The 20,930-nt window shown below is 35.2% G+C and overlaps 1 protein-coding gene across 2 annotated transcripts in view; it reads left to right on the top strand.

Moving 5' to 3' along the window:
• The window catches only part of FSTL5 (follistatin like 5), an 814,279-nt gene that overhangs the window by 296,636 nt on the left and 496,713 nt on the right, over positions 1–20,930 (top strand). The window lies entirely within an intron of this gene.

Genomic DNA, 20,930 nt, shown 5'->3' with positions numbered 1-20,930 from the left:
ATTTCTATATGAATACTTGACATCATTTAGAAACAATCTACCATCTATGGTATTGGTGAAGATTAAATCATGCATTTAAAGTAATTCCTGGCCAACAGAAGAACACAATAAGAAATTATTATTGGGTTTAAGACTAGAACTTTAGTAAATGTACACATTTGATTATAATAAATTTTCAGACTTGAGTCTGTGAAGTCATACATATTTTCTTTTGAGTTTATATTCGGTTATAGTCTTGTATCTGGTCAAATTAACATAGAAATGAGTTTACAAGATTATAATAGGCTAATTGGTAGTGGTCAGTTTTCTGATTTTAGATAATTATATTTAAAGAAAAAATAACTACAATGAGTTTGGAAATATATTTGTTATTGAATGACATTTGTAAAACTTTAACTCATTGTCATTTTTCTTACTGACGATTTATTGCAAGTTAATTTTGTTTATCTTTTATGACAAATAGAATATCTATTAGATCTATAACTTAATATTATTTTACTACCCCACTACATTTCTCCCCCAAAAAATATTTTAGTGATTATGAAGTGGGTTTGTTATTGCATTTAATTTCTGTCAAATTTTCCCCTGTGATGTATATATAAGTATTAACTTTAACATTCATATACTTAGACAGTCTTATCTTGTTTTTATACATTTTCATGCTATTCCTTTTTTCTTAGTTTCAAGGTGTGAAATATGTGTTTGAGCTTACTATTTTATTGTGTGTTTTTTGATAGATGTATGGATATTACACTACTAGTCACAGGCACAGTAGTCAAAAGTGACATAAAAAAACAAGAACATTTCATCAGTTCAAATATTTTTTCTTCTACTTTGTCTCTCCCACAGCACGCGGAATTCTGGGAGATACAATTCAAATTGAGATTTGGGTGGGGATGCAGCTAAACCATATCATTCCACCCCTGGTCCCTCCAAATCTCATGTTCTCACATTTCAAAACCAATCATGCCTTCCCAACAGTCCCCCAAAGTTTTAACTAATTTCAGCATTAACCCAAAAGTCCACAGTCCCAAGTCTCATCTGAAACAAGGGAAATCCCTTCCACCTATGAGCCTGTAAAATCGAAAGCAAGCTAGTTACTTCCTAGATACAACGCGGGTACAGGTATTGGGGTAAATAGCCATTACAAGTGAGAGAAATTGGCCAAAACCAAGGGGTTACAGGGTCAAAGCAAGTCCAAAATCCAGCAGGGCAGTCAAATTTCAAACATCCAAAATGATCTCCTTTGACTCCAGGTCTCACATCCAGGTCACGCTGGTTCCCATGGTCTTGGGTAGCTCTGCCACTGTGGCTTTGCAGGGTACAGACTCCCTCCTGGCTGCTTTCATGGCTGGCATTGAGTATCTGTGGATTTTCCAGGTGCACGGTGCAAGCTGTCAGTGGATCTACCATCCGAGGGTCTGGAAGACAGTGGCCCTCTTCTCACAGCTCCACTAGGTAGTATCCCAGTAGGGACTCTGTGTCAGGGCTCTGACCCCACAGTTTCCTTCCACAGTGCACTAGCAGAAGTTCTCCATGAGGGCTCCACCCCTGCAGCAAACTTTTGCTTAGGCATCCAGGCATTTCCATACATCTTCTGAAATCTAGGCGGAGGTTCCCAAACATCAATTCTTGACTTCTGTGCACACGCAGGCTCAATACCACATGGAAGCTGCCAGGGCTTGGGGCTTCTACCCTCTGAAGCCACAGCCCAAGCTGTATCTTGGCCCCTTTCAGCCATGGCTGGAGTGACTGGGACACAGGGCACCACGTCCCTAGGCTGCACACAACATAGTGACCCTGGACCCAGCCCACCAAACCACTTTTTCTTCCTGGGCCTCTGGGCCTGTGATGGAAGGGGCTGCCATGAAGGTCTCTGGCATGGCCTGGAGACATTTTCCCCATGGTCTTGGAGATTAACATTAGGCTCCTTGCTGCTTATGTGAATTTCTGTAGCCGGTTTGAATTTCTTCTCAAAAATGCATTTTTCTTTTCTACTGCATTGTCAGGCTGAAAATTTTCTGAACTTTTATGCTCTGTTTCCATTTTAAAATGGAATGCTTTTTATGGCACCCAAGTCAGCTCTTGAATGCTTTGCTGCTTAGAAATTTTTTCCACCAGATACCCTAAATCATATCTTTCAAGTTCAGAGTTCCACAAATTTCTGGGGCAGGGGCAAAGTGCTACCAGTCTCTTTGCTAAAACATAAAATGAGTCACCTTTGCTCCAACTCCCAAGAATTTTCTTATCTCCATCTGAGACCACCTCAGTCTGGATCTTATTGTTCATATCATTATCAGCATTTTTGTCCAAGCCATTCAAAAAGTCTCTAGGAGTTTCCAAACTTTCCCACATTTTCCTGTCTTCTTCTGAACCCTCCAAACTGTTCCAACCTCTGCCTCTTACCCAGTTCCAAAGTCATTTCCACATTTTCTGGTATCTTTTCAGCCATGCACTACTCTACTGGTACCAATTTACTGTATTAGTTCATTTTCACGCTGTTGATGAAGACATACCCAAGACTGGGAAGAAAAAGAGGTTTAGTTGGACTTGCAGTTCCACATGGATGGGGAGGCCTCAGAATCATGGCGGGAGGTGAAAGGTACTTCTTACATGGCAGCAGCAAGAGAAAAATGAGGAAGAAGTAAAATCGTAACCCCTTGATAAACCCATCAGATCTTATGAGACTTATTCACTATCATGAGAATAGCACAGGAAAGACTGGCCCCCATGATTCAATTACCTCCTGCTGGGTCACTCCAACAACACTTGGGAATTCTGGGAGATGCAATTCAAGTTGAGTTTTGGGTGGGGACACAGCCAAACCATATCACCTCCCATAGACGTTTCACTTACCATATTCATTTTCTCAGTATCCTCTTGTCAAATGCTGAATGCAATATTTCTGTAACTTACAAAATAATGAAAAGCAAAGAATGCTTTTTACAACTATTTTTCAATATAATTGATTTTTCTTCTATATTTCTGTTCAAAAACACAGTGATAAAAAAACCTTTTCATTGATTACATTCAGAATATGTAATTGAGGATAAAATGTTCTAGAAAATGCAGTTGAAAATTGTTCTCTATTAGTCTAATTTATATTTCACTTCTGAAATTATTTCTGAGGAGCACACACAGATATTTCAGAGAGCGTAGGAAAACTTATTATTGATAAAAATTTTAAAACCAAATGAGAAAAGTGAAAAGCTTTGTATCTTATCATCCAGATAGTTACGTGAAAAAAGTGTTTGGATGGAATTACATTAAATAAAAGAAATTCTGCACTTTCCAGAATGATGAAAAAAGCATGAATAATTAGCAATATTGCTCTTTTCACACAGGTTAAGAAAAGTTTAAAAAAGTCTTCAAAACAATTTTTTAAAAATTAATTTAATGCAGTAATATGCTAACTGTTTTAGTTTAAGACATCATATCATCTAGCTAGAAATTATTTATCGGCCCTCTGGTTTCGATAAAGCATTCATCTATTGACTGCTATGTGTTACAGCAGAAGCTCCACCTGTCATGTCTTTCTTTATGTGACAGTCACTTTAAAAACTTGTTTCTTTAAGTGCCTTTAGTCAATATGTGAATTTCTCGTAGTTTGTACAATATCTTTCCAAAAGACCCCCTGAAATCTGAACATGCATTGTAATCACATTTTTTTCAATGCTTTTTGCTCTTTGCCATACCTAAAGAGCACACAAATGATTGCCAAAGTTCTTGAATAGATTTACTCTCCAGACCAAGATGAAATAAAGTCTTCAATATGTAGAAACAATATTGAACCATAATCAGGTTATAATTTGAATATGTACCCTGAATAAGATGTTTGGCTCCAAATTTCCTCAGAATTATACATATATAGAATAATAATTTATAGAGAAAAGACAATTACAGATTGTTCTAGCATAAAACTTTGTGGTAAGGGTGGAGACACTGAATGGAAATTTTCACTTTGCTTATTTCTAACATAAATCAATAATGACTTTCAAAAATCCATAATAATTTCACATAGAGATGTAATATACAAAGTGGTATCATGGTCGATTCAAAGAGCTGATACTTATTTCCAAAGATTCTTTTCCAATTACTGTGATTTGAAGTTCACAGGCAAAAGTGTGGAAATACATCTGTAAGTAACATTTAAAGGATGAGGATAACAACTTAGTTGCTATCAGGTGACAGATCAGGAAAAAATCAAAATGTAGCAGTCAATTCATAATTTATATTTGAGTTCAGAGTAATACATTAAGAATTGTGGCAGATTTATAGAAAAATAAAATGTTTTCACTTGTAGACCAGTTAAGTGGAAAAAATATGCCAAGGCTGGACATAAATTATTTCTATGTTTAGATTATATTAGAATTTATTAGTATGAAGAAGCAAGCTGGAAGAAGGAAGGTCAATTTGGGCCTTTTTGTGATTGTCCAAAAGAGATATAGAGATGATGATAATTTCAGTTAAGATGATGGAAGTGCCACTGATAAAATATTGTCAGACTATCTCACCTAATTTGCCACAGATTGAGTATGGAGTTCATGGTAATTAAAGAAACTAGCTAAACAAACAGAAGATTGGGGAGCTATTCACTGAAATGCCAAACACTGGAATCTCCTTGTTAATGTATGCAAGGAGAGTGTATATACAGGTATATGGTGATTTAAGATTGGTTTTTTAGACAAGCAAAAGAAAGTGTCATTTGTGCAGTTGGATATTCATGTAGAAATCAATACAGTCTGGATCAGGAAGGCATATATTTATGAGATATAAGTATGACAATAAAGAGAAAATGCCAAGGGACTGTATAGTTAAGATGAAGTGAAGAATGAGTGCAGATTGAGAAGAATGAAGTGTTGAGGATAGAACTCTGGTGGACTTCAACCTTCGGAGGTCATGAAGAAGAGCAGAAGCAAGCACAGGAGACAAATGCATAGCCACCAGTGTTACAGAAGGAGAACCAAGCCAAGGAAAAAAGTCGTAAGGACGACAGAAGATTGGGCTGAATTAATCGCTGCTGAGTATGATGAGGATTTGAGAAATGAACATTGATTTGGAAAGTTTAAGGCTACGGGTAACTTTTGGTAAAACAGAAAATAAGAACTGAGGAAATGAGATACCAAGCTCATTAGATATTTTTTATTCTAAAAAAATTATTCCCATTCACTTCTTCCTCCTGATAACTACACACATATATTCAACATTCAGTATTCAGTATTCAATATATGTGTGTAATTGTCAGGAGGGAGAGGTGGATGGGAATAAGGAAACAAAGAAGGAAAAATTATCCAGCAAGAGGAACAGGGCAAGTGCAGGAGTAGAGCCTCTGGATGTGGTAGAGAGGATGAGACCCAATACACAAGTGGCAGATTTAGCTTTAGATGAGAGCATGGCTTCTTCCTTCATTAAACAGAAAGAAAGGAAAAACAAGATTGGATGCAGGTAGCTGAGTATATTTCATGGTATAAATGTGTGTTATTCTCATCAGATTGCTTATATTTTTCTCAATGAAATAACAAATGAAGCATCAGTTGCAAGTAACAGAGAAGGTTTGGGAAATTTTAGGAGGGAAAAAACCATGAGATAACAGAGAAGAAGAAAAGACTGCTGGTGTGATGCAGGAATTCTAGCAGTGCTGAGGGAGTATGATATTGCTGTTCACAAATTTAAAGTGACAATAGACTTCCACGGTGGTGTCCTTGTCTCCAAATAGAGTTAGCTGCTTAGATTAATGCACTGAGTAATTGAAGAATTAGTTTTAACCAGGAGTTTTATTTTTCCAGGAAGAAAATCTAATTAAGAAAGGATCCAAAGCCCTATTTTTCATCTCTCATAGATGCAGTATTATTATGTTATGTCCGCTTTATTGTAGAGACTCTAGTATCCAGAGAGCTCCTGGTGGGGATCTTCAGCCTCAGCTTATGTATGAACCAAAGTGACTCCCCAGCCAACTCTACATCCTGGAAATTTTATGACATATTTTTGAGATAACTTCTTAATGCTGGCATTCACTTTACATTTGCGCCTCTTAGTTAAACCATTAGTAATGGACTGTGCTTAGGCTGGTAAGCCAGGACACACCTTTCCTGGGTATGTGGGAAGCATATAGGCCTATTGTTGAATTTCAATGAGTTTTCCATTTCCCGTCAATGAGCAGTCACTAAAGTAGTCACAGGACAAATTATACAAAATTTGTTTATTTATGCCATAAAAAGGAGATTGACAACTCTTCAAAACATGGTATGGGTGGACAGTTACCTTGAAACATATCTAATACTATATCACTTTATTACTAATTCTGTAGGCAAGCTATAAGTAAACATTATTGAGACTAGCCATTGTGCTGTGGTTAAACTTTGGCAAATGAAACTGCTTTGAGTTAAACAAAGTGTATAAAGTTTTGGGCAGCTAAAACATTTTCGACTTAATTTTTCTAAGTTATGCATATTTTAATTTTGTGTATGTTTTAATCCATCAGGCTTCCAATCATGGAATATAGATTGACTTAGTCAATGTGATATTTGTAGGGTCGTTGGCGTTTATTTTATATTTTTAATGAATTTTTTCCTAAAAATAAAAGAAAGTGCTATTTTAAAAATTGAGAAACATAGATGAACATTGAATTAATTTAACTGAGCATCAGTATAATTAATTGAAATAAACAATTTATATCTTAATTTTTTAAATTGATTAATTTTATAAATGCTCAAAGTGCTACATGCTTGTGAAAAAGATTTTAGGTGGTAATTCATGCAATATATCTAGAAAGATAAAATATGTTCATATGTGTGTCATGGACAGATATGTATGAACAAATATGATTTTTTTTAAGTTAATACATGATAATCATGTATTGAAACCTAATCAGGTGGCAGATCTATTCTTAAGGTTCTCTGTAAAGATGGAAATAGAACACAGTCTTAGTTTTCCCAAATTGGTAGAGGTGAGTGGTGAGATAAATCAATTCATGGCCAATGATGTATTTTTTTTTCCGTGCAGGAGACTCTCATTCTTTTAGGTTAGATTAACATCGGTCCCTGATTTTCAGGGACATTGAAATCATTCTACGTCAAAACAAACCTATCTGCCTTTTGTAAATGAAACATGTTTCCCATAGTATATATGTGCCATATTATATCTAACCATTATTCATGGACATCCAATTTTTTCTCTTGCCAACTTATTATTACTGAGTATGAGGTGCAAATTAAAAGATGGAGCGGGGATCCGTGAGAACCATATATAGCAGCAAATGAGTTACTTAAGAAAACAACAGCATAGATGTTAGAACTCAAAAGGAATGTGTGGAGAATTAATTACACCTTTTGTCATGCACGCTAACCTCCTGCAGCTTTGAAAGATACTGCATATTATTTTAATAAGTAGGCAATGCTCCATAAAAAGTCCTCATAATCAACCTTACTAAGTTTACTCTGAAAACCTAGAGAGATGCTGTTCATTCACCCTGACTTTCAGATAGTAAGTAATAGTATCAGCACTCATGTATGCAGAAGTTTATGCACACATTTAATAATTTAGAAAACCATATCTGGTGAATAGCAGATTTTGACTACAGTGAATATTATAAGGAGAAAAACTTTTGGAACTTCTCATTTGCATTATATCTCTCTGGTCATTGTGCATGCATCTACTCCCAAAGGCAGAATATTAACCATACAGCTGTAGCCTTGAGGTGGAGTTTTTATGCCCCATCAAAACCCATAATGTCTTTTGCATATCTTCACATTTACATATTTTCAAAATAAAATCGTGTGTGTTAATTCCCTGTATAAGGCCATAGAACTGATTGTTTAACTTTTACTTGAAAAAGGCATATAGACCCATATCAATTGCACTTTTCATGAAACAAAAAAGAACATGTAAGTTTGTATAGAGTGTGTTTTCCATATTCGGAATAATAACTATGGCGTTTAGCTGTGATGACAGTCTGTAAAACATTAGAGTGGGATTTGGGGATTTAATTAAATTTATGTCAAAATTATTTTAAAATCCTAGGGAAAAATATGCCTGCGTAACATAGCACATGTTTTGGCCTTTAAAGATTTTAACAAGTGGAAACATTTACACGACACATTGGCACAATCTCTGTAGCTCAAAAATAACTAGTGTATCACACAGCAACAGCTTTGTTCATTAATTCCATAGTAAGTATGCATACCAACCTCCGTATAAATTTGTTATTGCTGTGTCTACATCTACTGGAAGCAGCAGGCATGGAAGCAAATTCCATTTAAATATATCTATAAATTTATAAAATAAAGAGTATGTCATGCCCTTTCCATGTAATTCTAATTATTTCAGCAACAGGAACAAAAAATAAATAAATGAAGAAAGAAATACAAATCTTATCTAGACATCTAGACATTATCGTATAAGCAATATTTGCTGTATTTGACTCCAGGTCATCATAAATATTTATAAAATTTTCTTCCAGATATTTGCCTTTGTTATTCATAGGCAAATCCCTCCCTCACTTCAGTTCCCCCCTCACCAAAGAGGAACCATTTCATCCGTCTTTGAGACTTAAAAGCAGTAACCCTGACAGAAGTACATCCTCACAGAGTGGTTTTTTGAAAAGGCTGGGCAGGGATGCCATTTATAGCCAAATCTACTGACTCCTTTTTATTAAGAAAAATTCAAGACTCAACTGTTAAGCCTATAAAAAGCAGCCGTTTTCCAACCTCATTTCCAATCAAACTAGAGCAACTGGAACAATTTTAGCGAGCCTCTAGCTATTTCAAAACCATATCTTTTCACCAAACTGCTTGCCCTGAATCTTGTTGTTCTGGTCATTCCAATGGTGTCATTGTTCCTACCTCTGGAGACTGGTGAATTTCTTTACTTTAACCACCGATAACTAGTACTAAAGAAAGAAAGTATGGTTATTATTCCTGATATCAGTAAAGATTTGATTCCAACTGGTTTCTTATAATTTTCCTGGGAGACTTAGTTGTGTCTTTTCTTCAGGGCACTCAAGTCTCTTTTCCACACTTCTATGCTAAAATTTTTGTCTTTTATGGTCACTTGGCAGTTTAGAAGTTTTGATTCTGAGAAATACCACAGATTGAAACATATTGGACATTAACTTCAGAATTCATATGTCAAAATCATAGATTAAAACATTGCTGTTTCAAGGTGGGGCCCAGAGAAGCTTCCAGGCTCAGCCACATACTGCATCAGAAGCCCCATACTGGTCAAAAGAAATTGTTCTCACAAATTAGTCCTCTCTTCTGCTTAGTTGCACTTGGAAGGTTCAGTGTCTTCTATCTAGCAGTCTCAGTGAGGTCCCTACTGGTCTAATTCGCAGTTTCCTTAGCTTTGAACATCAGTGGCAAAGGTTATGCTCTTCATTCTTACCTACTTGTGAGTCCGCAGAGTCTTCACATCAACAGAAAAAAACCAGTATTTTGTTTGTTTCTTGATTTTTTTTCTAAGCAAATAAATAAATAAATGAGCACATATTCACAAAATCTGGTCATAATCGTTTTCCAAAATAAAAAGTGGCTCATCATCGGCTTTATAGTGATATTTTTTAAAGGGGCCATTCAAGGAACTCTTCCATGAACACAGAACATCTGCAATGTGGTAATGACATCTCTAGGTAAGCACAGAAGTTCAGTTCCTTCTAACTAAGCACCAACTATAACATATGAAGTGCCTTGCAGATATAGTCTATGGTTAAGCAAAGACAATACTGTCCAACATTATATACAATTTCATATTGTATATAATGTATACATTATGAAATTGTATATAAATTAAATCATTTTTTAATTTTAAAGAAGCTGTAATATGAAAGAACATCTATAAAATAAAATTATTTAACAAAATGATAATTTTTCCTAATTTACTTTCGTATAAAGTGTGTTTTTATATTTTAGGTTTGTTAAAGCATAATATCTTCCAACTGCCCATTTATATGATAGTTGTACAATCATAAATTCATGATATTAGGCCTGTTAAAGCATAATATCTCCAACTGCCCATTTATATGATAGGTGGATAATAATAAATTCATGATATTAGGCATGATTTAGGTAATTCATAAATATACATTTAAAAATATACATATACATATACATAGATTTACATGAAACTTAATAGTAATATTATTTTTATTTTCTCAAATATTATAACAGAAGACCAATTACTTTTTTAAAAGCCTGGCATTCATGTTACACTGATATGTCTTCATACTTGACTGGCCGAGGAATCAATGATTTTAATATTAAATAACAAATTAAATAAGGCACATTTATATTGGTGTTAATTCTCAAATCATTATTATTTTAATATTTTTTTCTTTACTAAGTAAAGATGTGTACATATTTTGGGGGTTTATTGTGATTTTTTTTCTGTTTTTGTTTTCTAAAAATATGAGTATCTTTTATAATCTGAGTTCCTGCTGAATATGTCTTAAAAAATACATAAAGAATTTTCATGGGAATTGTACACTACCAGTGTGGTTTTCATAGACAATTTGGAATAAATTTCAATAGTACATATTCTTATTCTGAGAAAAATGAATTAATTGGATAATTTATATATTAGTTCTTAGCACTAATCAATATTGGGTTGCATTTTGAGATAATAGAACATTCCATTTCTAATTACAAACTCCTAAAATAGTAGAATCAGTGAAATTAGGAACCATTTTAAGAAATGATCCTCTTGAGTCCTTAGCTGTTTCAAGATACAAAATCATCACTTTCATGTTTTGCACCTGCTATTTCATGCTAAGACTTATATTTAAGGGCCAAGTCCTGTGAGCTTAAAAGTAAGTGCTAGAATCCATGTGATTTTTTTTTTTTTTTTTTGCTTGCGAATCTCTCTTATTAGATCTGAGAATTCTAAGAAAAACTGAGAAAAACTATTCTTTAAAGTTTTAGAATTTGATTCCATAGGAAAAAAAAATAAAGGATTTTCCTCCACGTATGGCTATTGTAATGTATTTTAGGATATTCAAGGAAATTTTTCTTTTACTAATGTTTTTTTCTCACTAGATAGGCTTGAGTTTTTCTAGTAGTGTAGTTTATGTCACTTTTATAAGTTTAGGTTTCATTTTCTGCTACAGTTATATAATTGAAACAAGGACTGAATACTTGAAAAATTAGCAGGGGCCTCAGAGGAACAGAGTAAGGGTGGCCAAGGACATTGAATCTTTGCTTTTCAGTTATAATTGATCTAGGCATCTTATGCTTTTAGAGGAAAAAAAAAACACTAAACGTACTTTGGAAAATTCATATAATATCCCTCCAAGTGGCTTACTGTCTATAACTAAATACCAAAAAATGCTCCATGGGCCTCTATTAAAAACCTGTGAATGTCTGATTTGGGGGAAAATCTGATGGAGCTCCCATAGTTGACTTGTCTGGCTTTTGTTAAGAATTTTTTAACATGATTTATAGTCCTTTGGGTATATACCCAGTAATGGGATGGCTGGGTCAAATGGTATTTCTAGTTCTAGATCCCTGAGGAATTGCCACACTGACTTCCACAAGGGTTGAACTAGTTTACAGTCCCACCAACAGTGTAAAAGTGTTCCTATTTCTCCACATCCCCTCCAGCACCTGTTGTTTCCTGACTTTTTAATGATTGCCATTCTAACTGGTGTGAGATGGTATCTCATTGTGGTTTTGATTTGCATTTCTCTGATGGCCAGTGATGGTGAGCATTTTTTAATGTGTTTTTTTAAATCATGCTGCTATAAAGACACATGCACACGTATGTTTATTGCGGCATTATTCACAATAGCAAAGACTTGGAACCAACGCAAATGTCCAACAATGATAGACTGGATTAAGAAAATGTGGCACATATACACCATGGAATACTATGCAGCCATAAAAAATGATGAGTTCATGTCCTTTGTAGGGACATGGATGAAATTGGAAATCATCATTCTCAGTAAACTATCGCAAGAACAAAAAACCAAACACTGCATATTCTCACTCATATATGGGAATTGAACAATGAGAACACATGGACACAGGAAGGGGAACATCACACTTTGGGGACTGTTGTGGGGTGGGGGGAGGGGGGAGGGATAGCATTGGGAGATATACCTAATGCTAGATGACGAGTTAGTGGGTGCAGCGCACCAGCATGGCACATGTATACATATGTAACTAACCTGCACATTGCACACATGTACCATAAAACCTAAAGTATAATAAAAAAAAAAAAAAAAGAGATGGAGCTGGAAAGGTTAGGCAAGGAATAAATCATATTTAAAATGTTGGACTTTGAAAAAAAAAAAAGAATTTTTTAACAAAGCCTAGGGTTTTAAACATAAAATTTATGTTGTGAGACTATAATAGTTTTAAAAAAACACTTTTTATCAAAATTCCAATATAATTATAATAATGATATTTTATTAAACTATATTTAAATTGGAGCAGAGGTAGAGAAGAAAATCAAGAAGTGGTTTTATGCAATAATAATTGAAGAATAAATGGAAAAAGTGTTTCTTATTTTCTATTTTCATGGGAGAGAAGAGTAATAGTTTTTGATAGGGACTAAAGAAAGAAGATTTTTAAAGTATTTCTTTGTGCCAGAAGGAAATGAAAATTATATTTGAATAGAACACTCAGGGACAGTCACATCGATAGTGTCTTTTAAAATGTGCTAAAAGAGTTGGCACATAAAATAAGGAGACTGATTTATAAAGGACTTAATAACCTAGCTAAAAAAAAAAAAAAATGAATGGATGACATGAAAAAAAAATGTTAAAGTTTAGATTTTGACATCCTGTAAGGATAGCACCTATTAAAGGGATACCATTTCAAAAGTCTTGAAAAGATGTTTAATATAGTCTACCTTCAACTCTGTCTCTAGTATGAGTAGCCTTACTGTGCTGATTAATCAGACCTTACCATTCAAACATCTAAGAGCAGTTATGAAAATCTTAATATTGGTGGGTAAGTTAACAACGTAAGATAGCAGATATGAAGGTAGGCAAGAATTAAGTATACCCACAAAAGTTTTTATTTTGGAAATTATTATTATTGTTATTATTTTGAGATGGAGCCTTGCTCTGACGCCCAGGCTGGAGTGCAGTGGCGCGATCTCAGCTCACTGCAAGCTCCGCCTCCCGGGTTCACGCCGTTCTCCTGCCTCAGCTTCCCGAGTAGCTGGGATTACAGGCGCCCACCACCACGCCCGGCTAATTTTTTGCATTTTTAGTAGAGACAGGGTTTCGCCGTGTTAGCCAGGCTGGTCTCGATCTCCTGACCTTGTGATCCTCCCGATCCTCCCGCCTCGGCCTCCCAAAGTGCTGGGATTACAGGCGTGAGCCACCGCACCCGGTAGAAATTATTTTTAAGAAGAAAAGTATTATGTTTTAATCCATTCATTCTCACTTTAAAAAGACACACATTCAATGAAGAATTTTTAAAAAGTAGAATCACTGATTTATTCAAGGTTAGCCCTATTTCTTTTATTATTAAATGTGTGCATATGCCCTTTCCTGATAATTTAAAACATTATGTATTTTACAAAACTAAACACCTCTCCTTACTACTATAGCAGAAAAAGAAAGATACTTTGGATAAGGCTTATTACTACTTAAAATCATGTCAGTGGGATTCTCTATTTTCAACTCAGTGAATTAATATAAATAAATGCTTATTTGATAGAGTAGATATAATATATATTTACATATTGACCTGATTTTACAAACTGCCTTTTGGGTAGGTACAGTCTTCATTAAAGTAATTCAAAACTAGGCAAAGTATCATTATAGATAATTTATAATATAAAGTTGGTAAGTATTTTAAGGAACCAAGAACAATGAAATATCAGAATACATGTAACAAAGGATATCTAGTTGAAGAAACTAAAGAAATAGAAGAAAACTAAAATGTTCCACATGTATACTAATCTTTATTTGGCTTTAATTTTTATAAACCCATTTTTTGGTATTATTTATTTATTTATTTATTTTATGGAGATGGAGACTCGCTCTGTCACCCAGGCTGGAGTGCAAGGGCACGATCTCAGCTCACTGCAACCTCTGCCTCCCGGGTTCAAGCAGTTCTCCTACCTCAGCCTCCCAAGTAGCTGGGACTACAGGCGCGCGCCACCAAGCCTGGCTAATTTTTTGTGTTTCAGTAGAGACGGGGCTTCACCATGTTGCCAAGACTGGTCTCGAACTCCTGAGCTCAGGCAATCCGCCCCGCCTTGGCCTCCCAGAGTGCTAGGATTACAGATATGAGCCACCGTGCCCGGCCTAAACCCGGTCTTTGTTTTTTTCTAACCACACAAACATTTCAAGGATTTGAATACCATTTATAAAAGACATATGCGATTATCTAACTCTCCTTCTCAAAACACCAAAAGTAAATTTTAATACCCAAAACGAAATTCATTTTGTTAATCATAGCTTAGAAGGTTTCATATGATCTGGCCAAATCTGTATCTTACATCACAATCTTATCACTCCCCCTATCTGCTCACTGTATCTGCATGATAGGAATCAGCTCATCTTCCTTTACATCAGTACTGAAACAACCTCACTCCTACCTGAGGCCCTGTGTGCTGTCTGTAGATGGTCCATCTTCTCACTTCACTCTGGACTCAAATGTCCCCTCTTCACAGGCTACTCTACTTAAAATATTTTTCTATATGTTCTTTCAAAATTCTTATCAAAAATGTTACTAGTAATTTAGGTGTTCTTTTTTTTTTTTTTTTGGTCTGGATTTCCCATTAAAATGTAAATTCAGACACGGCAAGGACATTGTTGTTATAGCTCAGCATCTAGAATTGCGGTGGCAGCTCAGTAAATACGTGATGAATGAATGGATAAACAAAAGTTGAAAGGTCTATTAAAATATCTTAAAATATGACAATAAAAGTGGTTTAGAAAAACAGCCACAGATTACAAATAAATGACTGAGTTTACTAGAGTTAAATAGCATCTCCAAGTGGTTAGTGTAAATAAAAAATAATAAGAAAAAAGTTAAACAGTACTGATATTTACAAACACATTATTAAACATGATTAACTATTGTAATAATCTTGGTAATAAGAGTAATAATCTTGTAATAAGAGTTGGTAAGTGTTTTCTAACCAAGTATGACCAAACAAGTACCACACTTCTACTATCCTGATGTGTTTTAATCTTCTCATGTTTTGAGGTATATTCAGGCACCTTGGCAATGACTTTAGGTCTGCCATTCTTTTTTTTTTCTTTTCTTTTCTTTTTTTGAGATGGAGTCTCGCTCTGTCGCCCAGGCTGGAGTGCAGTGGCTCAATCTGGACTTATTGCAACCTCCGCCTCCCGGGTTCAAGGGATTCTCCTGCCTCAGTCTCCTGAGTAGCTGGGATTATGGGATTACAGGTGCCTGCCACCACGCCCGACTAATTTTTGTCTTTTTAGTAGAGACAGTGTTTCACCATGTTGGTCAGGCTGGTCTTGAACTCTTGATCTCAGGTGATCCACTCACCTCTGCCTCCCATGTCTGCCATTCTTATTTACAAGTTTCTGTTCTTGCTGAGAACCTGAGTTACTAACCACTTCCTTGGTTGTTCCTGTTGCTCTTTATGCTTCATTCACTGTATTAGTTTTTCTGCTCCAGTGATGTCTTTTGTATCCAGCATTACATGCTTGTTCAGCTACTGTGTAAAGCTAAGGTTTTCTTTTCTTTTCTTTTTGAGATGGAGCCTCGCTCTGTCACGCAGGCTGTAGTGCAATGGCACGATCTTGGGCTCACTGCAACCGCTGCCTCCCAGGTTCAAGTCATTCTTCTGCCTCAGACTTCTGTGTAGCTGGGACTAGGTGCGTGCCACCACACCTGGTTAATTTTTGTATTTTTAGTAGAGACAGTTTTCTCCATGTTGCCCAGGCTGTTCTCGAACTCCTGACCTCAGGTGATCCATCTGCCTTGGCCTCCCATTTTGCTGGTATTACAGGAGTGAGCCATCATGCTTGGCCAAAGCTAAGATTTTCTAAGTTCACTCTACGCCCTCAGTTTTCCAGTAATGGGCTCAGAACTTCAGAGATACTGTTGGTTACATGTTCACTAAATACAACCTGTTAGGTGTAGTTTGCTTTGGTGTTTTCTTCACAAATGTCTGGCTGTACTAGAGAGAGTTCACTTTGTCTTTGGTTTCCTTACCTGTCAACATATATTGCCTGTCTTTCTCTGTCTCCCCCATCCCCAAAATGGCATTTCAGGGGATCAGGGCCATTATTTGATTTTTCATCACTATATTTTCAAATCCTAGAACAATATCTGACACATAGTAGATATTCAGTAAATAAGCACTAGCTCAATATACTATTGAATGAATAGGAATAGAGCAGCTCCCTGGCAGTTCACTAAGACTGGCAGAAGAACTGTAGGCCTTTTGATGGCACTTGTGTGTAAATGTATTAGTCAGCAGATTGAGATTGTAGGTGACATGAAGTCTAATAGATTGAATTAAACAAAAAGTAGGATAGTTACTGGTACCTATAATTGAAATGACAAGGGTAGAGTACAGCTGGGAACTGGGGCCTATGTAATATCCTATGAATGTGTCCTCCATCTACATTTCTCCTTTCCTTCTTTTCTCCTCTGCATCAGCTCTACCATCGGGATGATATTTTTCTCATGTAACCACAGCACCCTGTGGCTTACTTTTTCCCATGTCTCTGTCTAGTGGAAAAACTTCTTTTTCACACAAATTCTGATTAGAATCCCATGGTTGACACAGCTGGGTAGCATGTCCATTCCTATTCCTTTGCCTATTGACCCCACGGCCCCATCCCAGATCTCCTTCAAATATTGATGATGGAGTTACTCTATTCAAGAGGATATGGTATGAGGGAGAAGCATCTTCCCGAAAGAAAGCTGTAGTGCCCTTACCTATAGGAAGGAGATGGAGACAGAGGAGTGATGAGCATCTCACTAAAGAATATATACAGATGCCAGGCTGGGCGCGGTGGCTCAGGCTTGTAATCCCAGCACTTTGGGAGGCCGAGGGGGGCAGATCACTAGGTCAGGAGATCGAGACCATCCTGGCTAACACGGTGAAACCCCGTCTCTACTAAAAGTACAAAAAATTAGCCGGGCATGGTGGCGGGCACCTGTAGTCCCAGCTACTCAGGAGGCTGAGGCAGGAGAATGGCGTGAACCCAGGAGGCAGAGCCTGCAGTGAGCAGAGATCACGCCACTGCACTCCAGCCTGGGCGACAGAGCGAGACTCCGTCTCAAAAAAAAAAAAAAAAAAAAGAATATAATACAGATGCCAAATATATGTACGAAAGAGACTGAAAATTTTTCATTAGGAAATTGCAAATATATAAATGACAATTAGATACCAAAACACGCCTAGCAGAATGGCTAAAATAATAATAATAAATGGACAATACTAAATGCTGATGAGGACACAACAGTTTGGCACTTTCCTATGAAGCTAAGCGTAATCTTACCATATCATTTTTCCTCCAGTTTTCACACAATTGAGTTGAAAATTTATGTGCACAAAGAAAAAACCTGCACTCAAGTGTTTATAGCAGTTTTATTCAAAATTATCCTAAATTGAATGCGACGAAGATATTTTTCCATAGGTGAATGGGTAAACAGTGATATATTCTTATTATAAATACATACATGTACAATATGAATGTCAAAATAAAATATAAATATACTGTGTGATAAATTAATATTTTAAAATATATTTATAATATACACATCAATATACCTATAGCATATTGAATATATTTAACCTTTTAATAATATTAATATATTCATAAAATAAAATACATATATGATATATAAATATAAGTAAATACAATAAAAAATGAGCTGTCAATTCACAAATAGACATGGAGAGACCTTACATTCATATTGGTAAGTGAAATAAGCCATTCTGAAAAGGCTATAGACTGATTCCAATTATATGACATTTTAGAAAAGGCAAAAGTATTGAGACAATAAGGAGATCACTGGGTCTCAAGGTTTTAGGTAAGGGGATGAATGAACAGCTGAAACATAGAGTAGTGTTAGGGACCTGAAACTATTCTGTATGATACCGTGATGGTGTATATATCACATTATACATTTACAAAAATACACAGAACTAAATGTACAACACAAAGAATGGACCTTAACATAAACTACAGATTTTAGTTAATAATGTACCATTATCAGCTCGTTACTTGTAACAAATTTGCCACATTAATTCAAGATGTTAATAATAGGGGAAACTGGGATTTTGTGTGTAAATGAAACTCTCTGAATTATCTGCGCATATATATATATATATATATATTTTTTTTTTTTTTTGAGACAGAGTTTCGCTCTTGTTGCCCACGCTGGAGTGCAATGGTGCGATCTTGGCTCACCGCAACCTCTGCCTCTCAGGTTCAAGCAATTTTCCTGCCTCAGTCTCCCAAGTTATCTGCTCATATTTTTCTATAAACATATTCTAGGAATTAAATTTTATCAAACAAAAACTCCCCTTTTGTGAAATATATCAAGTTGTAGGTATCATATCACAGAGAACTCAGGAATTTTAGTGACCTAAAAGATAGGTATAAAAATAGTGAAGAATTACTTTCAAAAATATACGTACCATTAGAATATATAAATATCTTAGTATTCCTCCAATGACCTATTATAAATATGTAAATTAAATTGAATAAAATATATAATTTATTTTCTCAATAATATTTTTCTATTTCATGAACAGTATGATCTAGTTTAATTTTGAATATTAGGTTTCTTCTTTTTAAAGATATCTAATATTATTATATATTTTTTATTTTGTGTGGCGGGCACCTGTAATCCCGACTACTTGGGAGGCTGAGACAGGAGAATCACTTGATTCTCCACCCAGGAGGCGGAGGTTGCAGTGAGCCGAGATTGTGCCACTGCATTCCAGCCTGGGTGACAGAGCAAGACTTCATCTCATAAAACAAACAAACAAACAAAAACTTTGTTTATTATATATGCCAATGGTATCTTTAGTCACCTAAGGAAAGAAAACTCTGCACTTTACACTATATAAGATATATTTATTTATCTATGCTTTCAAAAGGGAATTAAAAATGTAGGATATAAGTGTACAAAATAGAATGATGTATTTTCCATAAGGTCTTAAGGGAATAGAAACACCATCTTTTGAATTTGTAAAATATTTTTTTCCTATGTAATTATGTAAATGTCTGATTACCTTATTAGAAAAATATAATAGTTCTTCACAGGTTTAAGATATTAAAGATTTCTTATGTTATCAGCTTCCACACCTGTAGCACTTTTAGATGTATACTGCATTTTATATATTATAATCATTGTTATTTATGGAGGAATAGTATATAAAAACAAAATTGAAGACACGGACTTTTCTCCGTTCCATTAAGCTACTTTAATACTATCTAATGTAGGGGTGTGTATGTATGTGGAAGGGGGGCATCTCTCTAGCATTAAAGTTAAAATTTTCATCTCAAGTATTAATACATTGATGTAGGTAAATTAAGGAAAGTATGACCTGATAAGCAAGGATAGCATGATCATTTCTGGAAATAAGACTATTAGTTCAAAGCATAAGAAATTGCTAACATTTAGCCATATTCATGTGTAGCACAACTATTTCATGTGTTTCATTTAACATGCAATCTATCATTTTTACCATTAATTAAGGAATGAAATATTTCAGATAGCAAATCAATGAAGATACAATAAATGTTTACGTAGTTATTGGCAGTCATTTTGAGAGTTTAGAAACATTATGGAATTCAGGAATAATGACAACATATCAAAAGTATGAAGGCTAAAATGATATTTGATAGATTAACTACCAAGACATATACTGATTCCATATAGCAAACATCTACTTCCATGATCACATTGGTGGAAGAGGAAACTTACTCTTTTGTCCTGTGACTTGGTAAAGCCCAATATCATCAGATTTCTAATTGAAAATAATATAGAAGTAAAGCAGTAGATATGCCCCCCTATATTTTTGTCTGTGGTGAAACAGAAAGTGTAAGCTCTGGAATCCTGAATACTGATTTTGAATCCCACCACTGCCACCTGGAAACCAGTAGTCCTCTAGTCACTCACTAACACATGCAAAAATAGGTTGTGATATGCAAAAAACAATCCTGATAGTTTTTTGTGAGGATGAGATGCCACATGTATAAATGTTTTTTATCACAGTGGTTGGCAGAGTTAAGTGCACTCTGAAATAAATTATAATCATTGACATTATTATTTTATTTTCCACTGCTTGCTATGCTATTTCTGCCATGACATATCATTCATAGCATCAAAGCTACAACTGCTGTGGATAGAGTCATAGCAGACGATTCCAAAAACTCTGAACCTAACTCCAAAAAATCTGAGTATAAAGTCAGCTTCATTTTTCTCCTATTGAAATAGTTCTGGGCTTCAAATCAGAACACTGACCTCAATATCTGTTCCTGTTATTTACTAACAGTGTGGCAAGTCTTGCAATGTAATTGAGCACATCAGTTAAATGTGAATCCTAAATATGATTTCAAAAGTGGTTTTGATTAAAAAAAAGGACATTTGCATTTTTAAATTAACGTTTTCTGTAAGGTAGAAAGAACTGTAAACATACATTATTTTTTCTTTATACAGTAGAAAGAGCATTTCTCATATTATTTGGAAATATAATAATTAAAAGCAGTGTAGTTAAGTGGTTAAAACAAGGGGCACGAGAGTAAGTTTAAATCTAGTTATTGTGTTCCTGCTACTTATTAGCTGTGGGACTTTGGGCAAGTTATCCAAACATTCAGTTCTGAATTTTCTTATCTAGAAAATGGATAACAACAAGAGCTACCCCACAAGGTTGTTGTGTTGATTGAATGTTCTAAAGAATGTAACTCCCAAAGCGCAGTACCTGCGACATAATAGGTAGCATGTGTATGTTAGCTATTATAATGATTGATTTTT

Source organism: Pongo pygmaeus, chromosome 3, assembly GCF_028885625.2.
Source record: "Pongo pygmaeus isolate AG05252 chromosome 3, NHGRI_mPonPyg2-v2.0_pri, whole genome shotgun sequence".
Taxonomy (NCBI): domain Eukaryota; kingdom Metazoa; phylum Chordata; class Mammalia; order Primates; family Hominidae; genus Pongo; species Pongo pygmaeus.
Note: the sequence above shows the minus strand (reverse complement) of the source record. Positions and strands in the feature narration are given on the sequence as shown.